This window comes from Sceloporus occidentalis, unplaced genomic scaffold, assembly GCF_023333645.1.
Source record: "Sceloporus occidentalis isolate IW3139 unplaced genomic scaffold, rSceOcc1.0.p SCAF_2, whole genome shotgun sequence".
In the NCBI taxonomy this organism is placed as follows: Eukaryota; Metazoa; Chordata; class Lepidosauria; order Squamata; family Phrynosomatidae; genus Sceloporus; species Sceloporus occidentalis.
In genome coordinates, this window is record NW_028316982.1 from 235280288 (window position 1) to 235298635 (window position 18348).

The 18348-nt window shown below is 36.6% G+C and overlaps 1 protein-coding gene across 1 annotated transcript in view; it reads right to left on the bottom strand.

Annotated features, from left to right (window-relative positions):
• The window catches only part of ZBTB20 (zinc finger and BTB domain containing 20), a 590333-nt gene that overhangs the window by 153986 nt on the left and 417999 nt on the right, over window positions 1-18348 (bottom strand). Inside the window, exon 6 of the mRNA XM_089512479.1 lies at window positions 9749-9812. The gene's annotated coding sequence lies outside the window, so the exon portion shown is untranslated. The remainder of the gene's footprint in view (window positions 1-9748; window positions 9813-18348) is intronic.

The following is an 18348-nucleotide window of genomic DNA, read 5'->3' on the forward strand; positions in this document are numbered from 1 at the left end:
AAACAACACTTAATATTAATTTGTCTTCTATGGAATATTGGACGATATGCATAGTTATAACTTTATCAGCATCCTCAACCTTACAAACCAACAAATTCTTGGAGTTTTATTCTACCTGCCTTTTCTCTAAAAAAAGACTTCAGGAGGTTAGTTACATGCTGAGAGATCAAGACTTCTCCCCATCTTCTTGAGCATCAGAATGTGATCAAGCTCTTTTAACTACTGTGAATAAATTCAATTTGAGTTTTATCTCCTATATAAATCTAACAATTTCTATCTGAATTCACTATAGTTGCATGGTGCTGGCTTTTCAAAGAGAGAAGTGAAATTAAAATGGAAAATGAGATTTAAAGAAGAACTAGTAGTAGAAACACAACAACATCCAATAACAGAAGAACTAATGGTGGGGAAAGGGAAATTTTTATTTTAAATCTCATCCACTCCACTAATACTGAGTATGAACTCAGTTTTGAGATATACTGTAGGTCTGTGCTAATGTTAACTTTGGCCCACGATCTTAATCTCAATATCCTTCTCAACAATATCAACAGTCAACGTAAAGAACACAGAATGAGCATACTATGATATAAGTTTCCTAAACAAATATATAATCATACTTTCTGAACCAATCACAAGTTATTAGGAGGCACTGCCTAGAAACCCAGTTAAAATGGAATTACAGGAATCAAGCCTTGTGGACACTGGGACATGGATTTATGTGACAAGTCCTACTTGATACAAATATGGCCATATGGTATACTTCAAGGCTGAAGAAAAGGCAGAATTGCCTCCAAGTTATTTCAAAATTCATATGCAGACCTAAATGAAAGATATGTAAGTGTACAGAAGAAGTCACTTACTTGATGGCTGCTTCTGCTTTTTTAGACTCTGCTTGGCATACCTTAGCAAATGTGGATAAATCTGAATTTCAGAACCAAACTGAACTGATTTTAGTCATATTTAGGAGCTGTATAAATTGAAACTGCACCCAATTGGAATGTAATCACTTTTGAAGATCAGCAATTCATCAGTGGGACACATAGAAACTCTGTCAGATAACTCTTGTGTCCCATCAAACTGATGAATGGTGTTCCAATAGAAATCTTGCAGTCTACTAGATGGGATCTTTTAAGTCACAACTGTGAACACAGTTCACTGCAGATTTCCCAGAATGCTGGCCTATCAAAGAAAGCTAAATTATTTTACAGTGTACTGCCAGTTCAAGAAGCAAGATCGTGAAGCCTAACAAGTCTGAAGAGTGCTTAATGTGAACTAAATATATACTTAGAAGTATAAGACTTCCATGTTAGAGGTGCTCTAGTAAACAAGTCAGTGTAGAAAAAGTTCTCTAAAAGTAAAGATTTGACACCCACTGGTACAGAATATTCAAACTTTGGGATGAGGAGAGGAATAGATTGCAACAGCCCCATTCTATCAAGTTCACATTTATGTATAGTATTTTATAACATCGTGTTAAAAAAAATAGCAAAGGAGAACAATCCAAAAGAAAAGAACAGTAAAGAGGTGGGTCATGAAAAATCAACGGTGTGAAATTCTGCATATTTCTGACATGAAAAACAATTATGAACTAAAAATATTCTGATTGTATGGTAGAAAAGTAGTTACATGTTTTACACAGACGGAAAATGTTACAACACAATTAAATTGATTATTTTACTGGATACAATAGTCACAGTCATAGACTAACGAACAATAGCAATACATACTTCTGATCTTACAATGAGGACTAGTATTCAATATGAGCCTTCTGCTTTCTGGGAAAATTAATATTTCTTTTACCCCACAAGGAAATTATCATTAATTTAAATAGGTTTGTAGGACTCCCTGAAACAACATCTCAGGCTTGGCCAAATTGATCACCAACAATGGTTCGCCCTGGCCTCACATCGGGAGGCATGAAGACACACTATCCATGATGCTGCAGCCTTTTTCGAAAGCTCACGGCGAACGAGTCTTGAAGAGAAACGACAACACAGAAAGAACCATAAACCAGAAACATCACTCAAGGAGACTTTCCGCTGTGCTTTCTGCAGCTGGACCTGTTTGTCTCGGATTGGCCTTTTTAGTCACCAATGCGCTTGTACAAAGCATGGGATGAGTCCTTCCTAAATCTTCGTTCGCGAAGCAAAGCCAGAGAGAGAGTATTACTATGGGGGTGTGGGGATAAGGAAAACCAAAGAGTCGTTTTCTTTTGCAAGTCCATCATGGCTGGGTGTATTTCGAATGAAATCTACAGTATTATAGTCATTTATCTTTGTAGCTTGTTACATTTCCCATCATCCTCTTGAATCCCAATATAATATTGTTTCTCAAGTTGGTTTCAGAAACTATGATCTTCAACATTTATTTGAACTGTCAATTCACTGGTTGTTCAGGACTTATTGTCTGCTCCACATGAGAAGAAATATGAAAAGTGTGATGAAGAGCATGATACAAATGTTGGGTCTGAAATATGTTTTCTTCTATACAATAAGGCATTTCCTATTGTTCCTGAAAGGTAAAAATCTTATCTTTTGCTACTGACTGCTGTTAACATGCCAATATGTAATTACATATCCATTGTGCATTGATAGTAATATTTACTAAAGCAGACTAATGAAATATCTAAATGACAATGATTAAGGTTTCAAATTGTGTGGTCATTTCTATGAGAAAAACCTGCAGCTGCTAAAATCAATGAACTTCTTACATTAGACACATAGACAATTTATCCTGTTGCTTCCCTTTATTTTAGGACTTGCAACCTTGTGAATTCCCACCTTTCTTTGTTATTCCAAGTCTTCCAAATACCTTAGTAGCTCTAAACCTATATAAATTTGTTTTAATCAAGCTATTAAAGTAGAAGAATTTATATTTAGCCTGGGCAAACAAACTCAAGCATCTTAACCTACATATTTTTAACAGAAGGAAACCAACATGAACTTTTTAATCATTTTACTAAGTACAATACTAATATTCATTAACTATCTGGAATCACTGTGTGGGCATATAGTATAACATATTTATATTTATACACAATACCACACAGAAAACTGAATGTTTAGAGGAAACAGAATTATCTGTGCAAATACAACTGGCTGATATAGCTTTAAGAAAAACAAAAGAGAAAGTCCATCTTTTAAACGGATAAAGGCATTGAACTGAAACATTCCATGGGTATCTCCACCCACAAAAAAGCCTAATTACGGTTTTCACAGAAATCAATGAAAGACAGATGCAATAAAAGCAGTTCTGTATCTTCAAACTGAACTCCAATTAACATCCATCAGGAATTTCCAGCTGTCCAAAAAAGAATCCTCAATCAAGAGAAAGTCTCTATGCAAAGCACCTTTGAGAAAAGCATCTTCAAAGAATGAGCTGGAGAGTACTCTTGCAGAAACATCACATTGCTGCTTCTCCAAGCAAGAAAGTTGGGGAGGGGGCTCTGAATAAGAAAGTTTGAAGGGAGCACTAGAAAGAATTGTGTTTATCTTTACCGGTGTCAGCTACCTGCATTTGGTACAATTATTTTGATTCAATAGTGACCTGATATGTTATTAATTACAATTTCTAATAGTATTTGCTGCATATGGGGAAAAAAGCCTCCCTAAAGGAATTTGATAGAGCAGCGATGAGATCTTATTTTGTTTCAATGCTTTAGTATTATTATTTTGATCTCATATGCACTAGTTGTTAAAAAGTGTTAGACTAGGAGCAGGGTTCAGATTCTACACAATGATCAAATTCATGAGAGATTATGGGTCAGTAATAATCTTTCAATTTAACCACATAAAAATTGTGTGGAGACGGAGAAACAGCACCACATATGCCCCTTGCTGATTCTCAAGGATTTTGTTCTAGCCTGATTCAAAATTCCCAAATTAATACAGATCAGACAAAGTTATCTCTGAGTTTTCACACTTCTCTGAATTTTACAGTATTCAGCTAAATAAACACAAACAAAAATGTACATTTAAGATATAATGTGTAGAAAAATGTATATATTGGAAATAATATTCAAATATCATATGCTTTTTATGTATTTAAACATGGAGATTGCTGTGGAAATGGAACAGAATGAATAAACAAGAAATGAATGATCATAGGGATCAAAACCAGATGGATTTACCTACCATAAAGGCCACCCTGAATTTGTGGGAGGAAGGGTGGAATAAAAATGTAATAAAAATAAATGGAATGGCTTGATGGACAAATAAAACCTATATACCAATTGATTCAGTTTATTGGAATCACCACCAATACATTTACCTATATCTACACCAGACAAACTGTTACATTTTAGGAAATGTTTAGCAAATAAATCAATTCCAGATGGCTTGAGCAACTTAAGACCTAATCCGAGACTCCACTTTAGAAAAGGCTGAAGACATTTGAAAATTAATGAAATTATGTACTGAAGTTTTAAGCAAACTGAAAATATGAATAATGGAAGCACTAAATATTGAGAAGCTGGCACACATTGTAATAATGAGCACATTTGCTGATAGTTAATAAAAGCAATTATTGAAATTTTGCTTGTTATTTATTATTAATAATAAGGTAATTACTTTAAAGGTCCAGTAATTCATATAAATAGGCTACTAATGTGAGGAAATGACCCTGGGAGATGAATTAAGTCATTAGTTGATTGGTTCTTATTAGTAATTATACTTTCCTCTGGGAGAGTAAAGATTCCCCATGAGTGAACCAGTAAATCCAATGTGCTCTGATAATGTTCTTATTAGAACCCTTTTCACTCATAACCATATAACTCTATAGTGCAGGCATTACATAGTTATAAGGCAGCAACAATGAACTAAGTTCATATGATGCATGAGAGAATTGTATTTGTAACACTTTTCCAACAACAACAACAAAACAAATCCAGTGATTGTATTTTCTATTAAAACATAAAAGTATTAATAGAACCAAAAGATGCCTCATCCAAAAAGGCTTATCCCCTTCTGTTCCCTTCTGTACCTAAATGAGACTCAAAACAAAACTCATTATTAAAATAATATTGCTGAATTTTATTTTATTTGTTTGGAAGCATACAGACAGTCCTTAGTGAACCTTAGGGTCATCGCCATAATTTGGAAATGATTTGAAGGCATACAACAACAAAACGTATGGTTAGATACTTCACAGCCCAGCACTTTACCAGGATTTTACCATTGCCAGAAGCTTCTGTATGAAATCTAGTTTAAAGATGATATTAGCTATAATGCCACATGGCATCAAGTTCCAGGGAGATTTCTCTATCAGGATGCTCCAACAGAAAGAACAAATCTAGAGGTACCTTACGGGCTAACAGTGCATTCTGGCAGAATATTTTACAGTCAGAATCAACTGCAATAGATCAATGAAGTGGTCATCTCTGGGAAGGTTTTTGCAGCCAGAGAGAGAGAGAGAGAGAGAGAGAGAGAGAGAGAAGGCAAGTGGAGGAGAGATTTCTAATTTTAAAAAAGGCTGGTCAAAAAACCAAACAACGTAAGAGATATCACTAGATTTGCAACAGTACTCTGGACAGGATAAATAAATATAGTAACTAATCAAATGAATACAAAGTGAACTGAGTATGGGTGGATTCAGGCCTAAACAACTGAACAATAATGACAAGAAATAATGACTAAGCACCAAAATCGAACGAATAAATTAAAAATTAAAGAAAGGCTAATTTTCATCCCTAGACATTCAATGATTTTCAACTCACCCAATTCCAATTTGATGCATTGGCATTTTTGACTTGTTTGGTATACATGATTTTAAGCTGTGCCACAGAATGTCTGCAGAGGCTGAAATGTTTTCTGAGCATTACCACTCTAAAGTCTGGTTTGTATTGCTTGATGTAGATGATGACAAGTGGTATTCTAGTATTCTATCAAAAATGTCTGTCATTCTGCTTATGCAATGACAGGTACTGCTTTCCCATGGTCCCATAGAGATAATTCATAGACTAAAAAGTGTTCATATACCAATAATAAACAGCAACATGTGCACTACATTTGCCAATGGTTATTATGTTATAGTTGGAATTAAAGGTGATAAAGGAGCATTACAGTACCTCTGATTACCATTACTGGAATATCTCCCATAATAACCATTCTACTGCAGCATTCTGTCTCTTCTCAATTAGTCCTCTTGAGTGGAAGAACATACAAAATTAAATAAAAAAACTGAGGCCACTGATATTCGATCACAAGCTCAGTGGTGAAGAAATAATCTGCTTCCATAAGAACTGAGTATGAATTCAATCAGGCAGTCATTTATGTAGCTCCTATAAAAATGCAGCCATTTACTGTCACCCGAGGTCTTTGCTATGATACTGTTAGTTTCTCAGCAAAACAACATGGCTATAACTTAGAATGATGTGTGGATTTGTAGATGAGATCTCAAAATTATACTGTTTCCAAAATTTCTATCCAGCAGTTCTCAGAGAAAAATATCAACACAGCTTCCAAAAGTTTTGAAAAGTAGAAGATTATCACGTTATTTTGTTGTGGTGTGCCTTCAAGTAATTTCTGACTTACGGCAACCCAAAGGCAACCCAGGGTTTTCTTGACAGAATTTGTGCAGAGGAGATTGGCCTTTGAGGCTGAGAGAGTTACTTTCATAAGAATATGAATCACAGAGATAAGCTATGTCAGTTTCTTCATAGCGTTGGTATAGTAGGATATTGGTTGAACCCTAGAACAGGAAGTCAGCATTAAGAGAACTTTAACACCACACTAAAGGTAGTGTGCAGAGTTAACGATTCTTCTATTTTAAATCAGGGAAATAAACTGGCCAGAGATGTAAGCTAAATGGGTCTTCATATTTTCCAATAAGCTGTCATTTCTGTCTAGCTAGATTGGGACACTAACATTTTTGGGACCCTCTTTCACTTGATTTAATTGCATGTGACACTCTGCTAGAAGCCAAAGTCCTAGCTTAGCTCAGTAAGAAAGTAGCTTCACTGAACAACTTCATAGTACTGTATTTTATATGATAATTATTCATGAGAATTGTTCATGAGAATGGTAGTGACATACCACCTCCGACTCAAAAATACAAATATAGAAATTATCCTTTTTCTGTACTGTATGATTTATTTTATAGTATATTATATTCAGAACACTAATCCACAGAATACCTTAAAGGCACCAGCTCCCATCTGATCTTGGAAGCTAAGCGGGATCAGCCCTGGTGAATACTTGGATGGGAGAATGCCAAGGAATATCAAGTACTGTAGGCTTTATTTCAGAGAAAGGAACTGGCAAAACCACCTGTAAGTAATCATTGTCTAAGAAAACCCTATGAAATTCATGGAGTCAGCATAGGTCAACAGGTAACATAACCTGCACACACACACACACACACAAACAAATATAAATCTATGATTTGTGATTCAGAAACTGAAAATCATTCCTGCCATATGTAATAATCAGTGTGTGTCTCTCTCTGTGTATCTGTGTGCGCCATCAGCAGCCAATTGCCTCTCTTCTTTCATTTATTTGCATTAAACAGTAAAGGCTTTGTATTCCACAAAGCTAAATCAAAAAGTTGCCTAGCAACTAACTGGCTCGCACATCAGACAAATCTACTCACAACAAATGCTGCAACCTGTGACATGTTATGAAGTATTCAAGGAAGCTTTGAGTCCCTTACTACTGCCAGAATATGGGAGATGTATAAAATACTGCAGTACAATGAAATTAATACAGTGAGAAGTCATGGAAACAAATGATTAAGAATCAATGCAGTTGTGTACAGACAAAAACCAGTCAATTCAGTAAAGCTGGACACATAGTTGCTCAAGGGGTGTACATTTTGAAGAATCATGGACATATCTTTAAAACAACTCAGAGCAATACTTATTCAAAGGGGCTGTTCCCTTGGCAATCTTTCTAAATACATCAACAAGAGTGCTATTTATTCAAAAGAGAGGCTTCTTTAAACCAGCATCCTCACTCCCACAATGCTGAAGCAGATGTCCCTTAGAAAGGCCACACTTAGAACATGATGAGATGCCTTTTCTCTTTGTTACTCCCAACAATTGATGTTCAAAGGCACAAACGGAGACGTCAACAAAACGTTGCACTGTGAACTCCTCCTCCTTAGCATTCGAAATGGTGAATTAAGATCTCTTCAAGGATACTCTATCAATTGCCCCTGATTTAACATTCCTAGTCACCTCAAAGGTCAGCTTTCTATGGCCAATGATTGTTGACTGACATTTTGGGGGTGTCTACTCCTAAACAGTGTGTGTGTGGGTTTGGTACTTTTGCAAATAGTGGGGTTTCCCAATGCCTGCAGACATCCTTTTCTACTATGTGGATATTGCTATTTTGTCTATGTACGAACTAGCAATGGGAGAACTGAAAGAGGTATATAGAATGCTGCCTCTGATCCTGGGCATTGCTTATAGATAGAAGGTACACTGAGCTGTACTAGTAGAGGCTGCCTATTGGTTTCCAGGCACAGTACAAGGTGTTGGTTATTACCTTTAAAGCTCTACACGGCCTGAGTCCAACCTACCTAAGGGATCACCTACTTCCTGGGTCCAACCTACCTAAGGGATCGCCTGCTTCCATATAATCCATCCCGTGCACTTAGGTTCTCCTGGGGGAATTTATTGCAACCTATAAAATCTAGATTGACTGCAACCTCCCGGAGGACCTTCTCTGCCGCCACTTCCAGATTGTAGAATGCCCTGCCGGAGGAGATCCATCAGATGACCAACTTAGACTGTCAAGAGCTGTCAAGACGGACCTCTTCTGGCAGGCCTTTCCTGAATAGAATCCCTTAGCCAAATAAAAAACATAAACGGCCCCCCTTCCCATCATGTACTTCCCACGACTCAGCCGTTTTGATCACCTTGTCTATGGATCATGATTTGTTTTTATTTGTTATTTGTTTTTAATAGACTAATTTTAATTGTACTATGTTTAATTCTTTTTTAGGGGGGATACAGGGACACTGTATATACAGTGTATTGGACTGATTTTAGATATAAGCCACTTTGATTGTTTGGCAACAGAAAAGCAGGATATAAATAAAGTGTTGTTGTTGTCGTTGTTGTTGTTGATTATTATTATTATAGGTCCAAGCGCTTTAACGCTTAGCAAAAATCTCTGATTCCAAATAGTGACCACAAAATGACTTATTTTGCTCTTAAAGCAGGAATGAAGAAAATCCTGGGTGGGCGGGGGGGGGGGGATAGAAAGGGTCTATATTTGTGGTCTAGTGCTGAAAGTGTATTTCTATATGCTGGGAAAATCCAGCCACTCGCTTGCCAGTTTTCCAGTTACTATTAGGCCTGAGGTTAAACTCAATAAGAGAACAGGAAAGCCTGAAGCGGGTGGCAGGTCACATCATCATCCGAGCTAAGCAAATAGTACTGGCACTCTGACCATGTCAGTCCTGGCTCCACTACAACACTGGTAGCAACAGCTAACTTTCTGTTGTATATCTTAAAAGGGAAAGGGTCAAAAAGCAGGAAAAGCAAACAGCTGCAAAGTAATGTATGGCACATTTTTGAATGCCCACCTCTGTAAATTCAAATAGATAAACAAAAGGAATCCGAAGCAACTGAGGTTAATTGTTTCATGATATGCCATTTCCAAAATGTGCCTGTTAGATCAGGGAGACAGGGCTCATTGAATAGCCAGAGATGCCTCTTAATTTTCAAAGCTCAGTTTGCAGCTGATAACAGGAAATGCATATGGTTTTACATTTTTCATTACAGACTTCTACACAGATGGCTTACCTTACAGCAAATGATTCTGGGGCTGTTTGGTTCTGCTGTGCAACTCTGAAATGTTTTCTGTTTTCTGGAATTGAAAAAGTAAAAAAGAACATGATGATCATGGAAGATTTAGTTAAATTATCTGTCAAAATCTTGAAGTAGAAAAGGCTTCATCATCAACAAAGAAAATGTTAATGACAAAAACTTTAATGTTAATATATAAAAGTGCAGAGTGGCTTTTGTCACATCTAAAGAAAAGAAAATCGCTATGACTAATTTAGACCTACAGAATCTCCTTGGGATAGATCACAGAACTATATTTCTGGCCAGTAAAATGGAACAAGGCATCGTTTCTGCAGTCTGTCAACTCTGGTACATGATAAGAAAAGGGTTGGGATGTTTTTTCAGCGTCTAACTACATGTTCCCAGAATGGAAAGTAAGGCACCAATAAAGCTACCTCTTAAATACATTGTGCTCCTTATTACTTCAATTTTAGTCATGTGAAACATATTTATTTTGGACTTGGCACAAGCAAACAATGTACGAATAATTATCTGTTTCCTTCATTCTCCAAGTACACTGCCTGAACATGCAGATCATTCTGCCCTTTTTGTTTTTTTAGCTAGGCTCCTCAAAAAGGTCATATAAACACCAGTAGCATACAACAAATTTTTAAGATTTTCGGTTCTCTTACAAAGAAACTATTATCTGTGGCTGCTTCTACACTGCAGTAATAATCTGGTATGTCCTCAACAAACTATATTTCCCAGAATTCCATAGCACTGAGCCACAGCACTTAAAGTGAGGTCAAACCAGATTATTTCTGCAATGCAGATGCAGCCAATGTCTATTAAGGAAGCAGAACAATTGCACTGTAGCTGAAGTGTAGTGTTTCTTTGTGAGGCAACCTGTACTGCAGACATGCATGTTGGAAAGGTTCTGTTTCAAGGAAGATGCTGAAGTGATTTCAGGCAGCAAACCACTGCTTCCCAAAAGCTGGCTGGATATGCTGCCATGAACACTCCTCCTCTTGCTATTCCTTTTCATTTTGAGCACCTTTTTCTTCTTTGGCACCTCTCCTACTACTCCACATGAAAACCCATTTAACCCATAACCCAAGCAGGAGGAGGGAACAGGTAGGAATTTTATCTGCCACCAAGCTTCTTGTGCAAATGCTTTTCAGAGTGCCTTAACAAATATTCAGCATCTAGAAAAGGATACCTATATGGAAAAAGACTATATATTTAGCAAGATATCAGCAAGTTTAAGGAATTGAGGTAAGCCAAAGAAGAAGCCAATCTACATGTTAAACTTGCACTATCATTTATTTCTAGGAATAAAACAGAATTATGGAGAAAAACAATTATTTAGTATGGATCAAATTCTTGGCAAGCGCAAGAGTTTAACTGTTCATGAGGCCATTAAAATTATTTGCACACCACTGTCCCTCTGCTGTTGTCTGTTCAGAAACTCTTGAGGGAATCTATGTTCTAATGCATGGCAAGTCATTTTGATATTTGCTTTGTTTTCAGAAACTATGTCATCTTCATATTGGCATGATTTAACATATATCTTGCATATTTCCTAATAAGGGAAAGAATTCTGTAGTTGCCACAAGAACACAATATAGCTGCAAACACTGTCACCTCAATTCCCCTCTCAGAAGAGACAAAAATTATATACTCTAAATTTATTTATCTTAGGTAAACAGCAAGGACCATATTATAAACAGCATTGACTTCACTTCAACTTGTTAAACCTTTTCATCCCCCATTCTTTATAAACAGAAGTGGAAGAAATTAATGTATGTACATAACAGCAAATGTTCTCTCACCATTTTACTTTTTAAAAAGCACTGTTTTTATCTTATATAAACAGTGGTGATGGAATTATAAACACCATTATTCCACCTTCATGTTAATACTCTCATTATCTTGCATAAACAGAAATGAAGAAATATGTACATGACACCAATCAATCCTCTTCTTATACAAAAACCTAGCTCTTTTTAATCTTTCATGAACAGTGGAGGGAGATTTAATGAATTAAAAATGTAGTTTTCTTGTTATGTAGGGTTTTTTTTTGTTAAGTGAAAATGCATGAACGTATATTCTAAAGGTATATACAAAGTGTCAGTAGGAAACAATGCTCCACACAGGGCTTTCTTTTCTGAAATTATTTTCTATGTTGATAGGGCTTGGAATTTAAGTTTCTTGAACTTAACTGACCTGGTTTATTCATATTGATGGAAGTTACCCTTCAAAATCAACACTAGCCTTTCCGCGCACCTTTGTGGTTAGTGTAACCTCTTATTCTGTTTAAGATAACCAAGCAATTGGATTATCTGGAGCAATGGGCAACATTAATAGAAAGGCAGCAATAATAACACCATGTACATTTCTATACTGCTTATCAGTGAATTCAGCATTCTGGTTTATAGTCTGTAAGTTATTTGTCCCCAACATTCTGGGTACTCATTTTACTGACCTATGAAAGGATGGAAGGCTGAGTCAACCTTGGTGCCTCTGACATCAAACTCACAACCTTGTGGCTGCAGTATCAGTATTTAACCACTGTGCCACAAGGCTCCCTATCATATGGGTGCTTGCTCTCTAGGTCATCTTAATCAGTGCGTCTCAGGCCATCTGATGTGGGCAACTCACTCTCCCCTCTAACATGCCATGGCATTATACTATATTTGTGTCCATTGTCTACATCTCTCTCTCTCTCTTTCCTAGAAATTTGTTGTGGGTTGGCAGCTAATGGCTTGGACCTTCACTTTGAATGGAACTGATTGAAATTATTACACCATTACTAGGCAACCGCTACTCTTCCCCTTTCTGTACATTTCTAAGGTTGCCTAAGACCATTACTGCACATTTAAAAAAAAGAAATTTTGTTACTTGTATTAGCCCTAGGGGAAGGGGGCAGCATTAATATGGTAGAAAGTTACAGACTCTCTTGCAACAGAATTGTTCTGTTTATAGATTGTGTGCTCCGAGCTTTCAGAAGGGTGGGCTAAATATAGAAAGAAATAAACTTTAAAACAAGAGTGTCCTGAATCTCTACATTATAAATTCAGTTTTGCTAGCTCAAACAGCAGAAGACGACATAAAATCAGAGCTTGGAAAGTCACTTTTAAAAAACAAAACAAAACAAAACAAAAAACCCAAAACTGAATATGACATCATATTGAAGTCACCAATATGACACCAGGCCATGGCAGAATGATGTTCTGGGCCCCAGAGGATTGCCTCACAACTGCTCAGTTATGGGTGGCTTCAACATACGTATTATTATATTCATCCTTCTCAAAAGTAACCTTCCCAGTTCTGCTCTGACTTAGCGTATGGGCTTTACATTTAAACTATTCATTCATAATAAAATATTTTAATATTTAAAAATCAGTTTTTTACTCCAAGTTGCTGTATAACACTGTAAAAATATGATGCCCATAACACACTGTTAGAAAATCCATACATAATCAGACTAAAGCCTCTCTAGTCACTGTTGGTTTTAAGTGCATAATAGGACATAAGAAACTGGCATTTTCTAACAACCTTATGCATGTTTACTCAGATACAAGTCTAATAGAGCTTTTTTGGGGAAAATGATACATACGATTTTGTGTTGAACAGAGCTTTTAAAAAGTGTATCTAGGATTTGTAGTTAAACAATTTAATACTTTATAGTTTATGTTGATATGAAACCATGCATTTGTATTGATATTAAAATATATATAGATGGCATTTTGATTCAATAAATTCCCAGGACAATTTGACAAAAATAGAAAAACCTATAATAAAAATATGAAGCAATATTAGGGATGTACTTTGGATTTGGAGAAATCCCAAGGTGAATCTGGCTGAATAAAACAGATTTGAGGAATGCCCACATCAAAGCAGGGCTCCTTCAAAGCAACCTAATAAATCCTGAAGATTCATTAGCAGTTTGAATGTGAATGAAAACCTATGACAGAGTATGGCCAAGTTGTACTAAAATTGACAAAATGACCATACTAGCTAGAAATTCTGGGTGTTTTAGTCCAAAAAAGTATGTGTTCTAGTCTGAGCTTTCCAAATGACATATACCTTTTTCACACACATTTTGAAAGCATACACAAGAAATGGGGTAAGGAGAAGAAATCACATATAAATCCCACTCCTCTTCAGTCATTTTCACAAATCCCACCAAAAACAAACAAACAATCAAACAAAGTTGTCCTTTTTTTGAAAACCACTCTTGCACAAAACTCCTTCTCCCATGCATGCAAAACTTCGGTGGCTTATTCTCCTCACAAGCAACACCTGTCAGTTCAAACAGCATCAAATTCTGCATAGAAAGCTTGCTTGGGGAAAATCTATACAGGCATGCAAAACAAACACAGATTTCTTAAGCGACTACTACCATAAATGAAATTAAACTATGACAAAAAAAAGGTAATCACCATTTTAAAACTGCCAGTGCTGGACAGTGACAGGCATGGATCTTTTCAAATCTGAATCACAACAGGGGCCTGAGTTGAACTGGACTGTTTCCAGGTAAGTCCAAACAAAATTGGACTGTTTTTTGGAAGTCCCAAATTGTGCTCTTGAAAAATTGTGGTTTGAGCACATCCTCGCTTATTGTATATATAACACCACTTGAAAGAAAGCCAATAGTATTGGTATACAAAGCCAAAAAAAAAAAAAAAAGACATGTGAGGGTATATTTTAAGCATGAGGTATCCTTACCTCAGCAGCTTATAAATACATGGCAATAATGCACCACAAGAGAAAGGATTCCCGAAATCATGAGGACAGTACATTACCAGATTAATATTAATCTCTAGAGTGCTAGATTAATTTCCTGCCTATGCTAATGTCCTTTTGATTACTGCAGAAAATCATCATAGGGAAAAAAAACCTTTAATTTACAAAAAGTAGCAAAGACTTAAAACATTAACAACTTTCAGTTCAATATGTAAAATTAAATGGAAAAAAGCTACGTCAGTGGTATATTATTAATTTTATTTAGTCACACAGAAATCACAGAAATTTGGTAAAGTTTACAGAACGAATTTCATATTGGCTTCACACTGAAGAAACCAATCTCTACTAAATTAAGTCTAGTTAGTGCTAGCAAAAGAACTGATCAAATATGCACATTTTGGGAGAAAGATAAAACTATCATGCTCATGTAAACATACAGTTCAATATATGTTTTATTTACATATTAAAATTCATGCCTGACTGCAATCTGATAAAATACTTCAGGATATCAGGCATTACATTAAAGAAAGCAAAAACCATCTAGCTTACCATGGTTTACACTTATCTGCTATTGCTCCCCAGGGATTCAGACTAGAATTATAATGCTTCCTTTGGACATCTGTTTTTAAACGTCTGTCTATTAATCCAGTTCAGTCAGGGACTAAGTTTTTCATGAAACATTTAAGATCACAGGATTTCTCATATGATAGGGAGAACCACTGCTCAGAAACCAATATTCTCCTGTATCACCTTCATAGAAGTGAATCAAACTTTTCAGAAATTGTTTTATTGGGGGGAAAATAATGAGCAAAGGCATACAACTGATCACTAAAGTCAGAATCATCCAGGCCATTGCATTCCCAATTATCACGTACAGATGTGAGAGCTGGACAGTGAAGGAAACAGACAGAAAGAAAATCAACTCATTGGAAATATGGTGCTGGAGAAGAGTACTTAGGATACCATGGACAGCCAAGAAAACAAACAAATGGGTTTGTGAACAGATTAGACCAGGTCTCTCCTTGGAAGCGAAAATGATCAAGTAGAGACTATCGTATTTTGGCCATATCATGAGAAGGAACAGCTCACTAGAAAAAACAATAATGCTAGGAAAGGAAGAAGAAAGAGAGGAAGACCAATAATCAGATGGATAGACTCAATTGGGGGTCTGGGCAGAGCAGTAGAGGATAGGGATTCTTAGAGATGTCTCATCCACAGGATCGCCATGAGTCGGAACCAACTTGAGGGCAGCTAACAATAACAAAATGGTAAACTAAAGGCTTTTTTAAAGACATAGGGCTGGAGCAGATGGGCAGGAAAAAGCATCTAATTCCTGCTTTTTCTAAAAGCAGGTCGAAACCCCACTGCCCACATGGCCCACTCCCAAGGCGGGCCAAAGATAAACTGATGGACCGCCCAGCATGGCATCAAGTCATGCCGCTGTGTAATTTGTTTGTTGCCTTCCCACCATGAATATGCACTATCGCACAAGAACACCACCTACAACCTCCAAATAACTCCCATATCCACCCAGATGCCATCACATTGCATGGCTGTTCCTTTGATAGGCCACACAGTCACATATCCAATGCTTCACCTGTACAAGGCATCGGGGCATCGGTGTGTGAGTGATCCATTGGCAAAGCACAATCATTGAGGACCCCCCTAGATGCCCCCTTCAACCCATGCCCCCTGTTGTACTGTCTGGTTTGTATATATTGTAATTACACCCATTGGAGTTGTCACACTTTCATTTTTTTCTTTGATGCAGCCCCACAATCACATTGGGGCATTTATATGCAGGCACAAAGATATGCATTTTCACCTTGAACTGGACTATCCTGGCTTCTTTTCGCTCTGGTTTTTAGCCCCAGAGTGTAGCTTTGGTCTGTTTTCCAGCTGCTTTTGAGGCATGTGCTTTCTAAAAGTCCCACCTTCAAAGTGGCTGGAAACCACTTTATTTTGCCCATCTGTTTCACCCCCACAGAGAAAGAGAGACTATGAGGGAATGAATTAACATGAATTTGAGGGCATAGTTGTATACTGTGACTTCAGCTTCTGTAGAGATGAAAAAAAGATGAGAAAGAGGAATTCACAATAAAATTAAGTCTCAAACTAGATTAGCTGTTTAGGTTTTAGAAGGTGTGAAAGACATATGTTTGTCATAGCATAATTTTCCTCAGCAACTCATCTTACATTTAGCATGATTTTTTGTGATCAGTCATTATAAGGTAGAGTTTTAATTTTCAAGTCTGATTGCTGAGGCATGTAAATCCCACTGTGAGAGGGAAAGGAGATCAGTTTTAGGTAACAAGCATTTCCTTTCATGTCTACTTTGGCCCTTAGAGAGAGGTCATTAATGAGACATAAAGATAGGTAGAGTTATTCCTTGGCTTTCCTTATATTCTGTCTATATACTGGAGAAGAATCAGTGCTGAGGAACAAACATTGCAAATTCAGATACCAATATGAGACTATATCAATTTTAGGAAGTTGGCTGGGTGTGGAGAAAGAGCACAAAAAGAGTAAAGAAGATTCCAAAGAAAGGGGATCTGGAAACTCAAAGTGACACAGAATTCAGGGGACTGTGGCATGCAAAAACAAGTATTCATTTATGTGGGACATGTTTTAATGCAAGTGACTTGGTCTTGAAATGGTGGTTCCCGGGTGAACATGAAATCCACAGCATCTTAGTTCTCACAGCCAGTTCATGGGTTGCAGAATGAGTTACACTGGAATGAAAGCAGCTTCAGCATTCAGTCATCTCTGGAGGTCCACTCTGCACACAGTGGGAGTGGGATGTTCCTTCCTTTTCTAAGTCAGGAGTGGAACGCTGCATGAAACTTGCAAATGGACTTGCCCTCTGCACCCAGGTCTCTTTAGCATCAGGCAAAATAGAACTGATTTTCTGACTGGGACTGACTTAATTTTCAAATAGAAGCTATTCTTTCATGATTTGAAGGATGTTGAAGATCCTTCAAATAATTAAACAATGGACAATGCCTTATAATTTATATTTTACTGCACATAAAGTAAAGCCTGGGGGGATATTCTAAATTTGCATTTGCTATATTTATAATTAGTAATGGATTTAAAAGCACCTTCACAATTTTTGACCGCAAAGCTATTCTTTAGGGCACAGAACTCCTAGCCACTTGTGAAATGTTTCTCAACTATTATATTACAACTATTATATTATACGTGGGGTGGAGAACAGCTCATAAGAAAAGCAACCAGGTTATGCACCTGACCTATTGCTGATCTCTTTGCAAAGGCAAGTGTTCTCTGTGAACAGTTTCATTAAAACGAATGAAGAAAGAAGAAGAGTTGGGCTCTTTGAAAATTGGAACAACAAAAAGTCTTTGATTTTTTTTTAAAAAAAAGACAGCATTTAAACTTTAAAATATAAAAGCAAGGAGAAAATAATGTACCGTTATTGAAATAAGTAGGTCATTAAAAATAACTGTATGTACACTTATTGCAATGTCTGGTCATCATAAGTGGATTAATGGATTTCTTTTTTGAGACTTTCCAAAACACTTTGAGCTTAGAACATGCATGAGAAATTTTAGCCAAAAAGATTGTTTCAGAACTTACAAACCACTGTAGAGAGGGAATGAAAGTGATGTCTCTTCTATACTTACAATAAACAGAGGTAATGAATTTAAAGTGTATTCTTTGATGGAGTAACTAAAAATTGCAGCACTGATGTGCCCTATATAGATTCCAGTAAGGAAACCAGGTGAGAAAATGTCAAATGAGAGATTATCCTGTTTTAGAGCAATCTTTTCCACATAGCTAGTCAGTGCTTGTTCTGTGCATCTAAAGACAGCCTAAGCCTATTTTTCATGCCTGTTGTAGCCTTATAA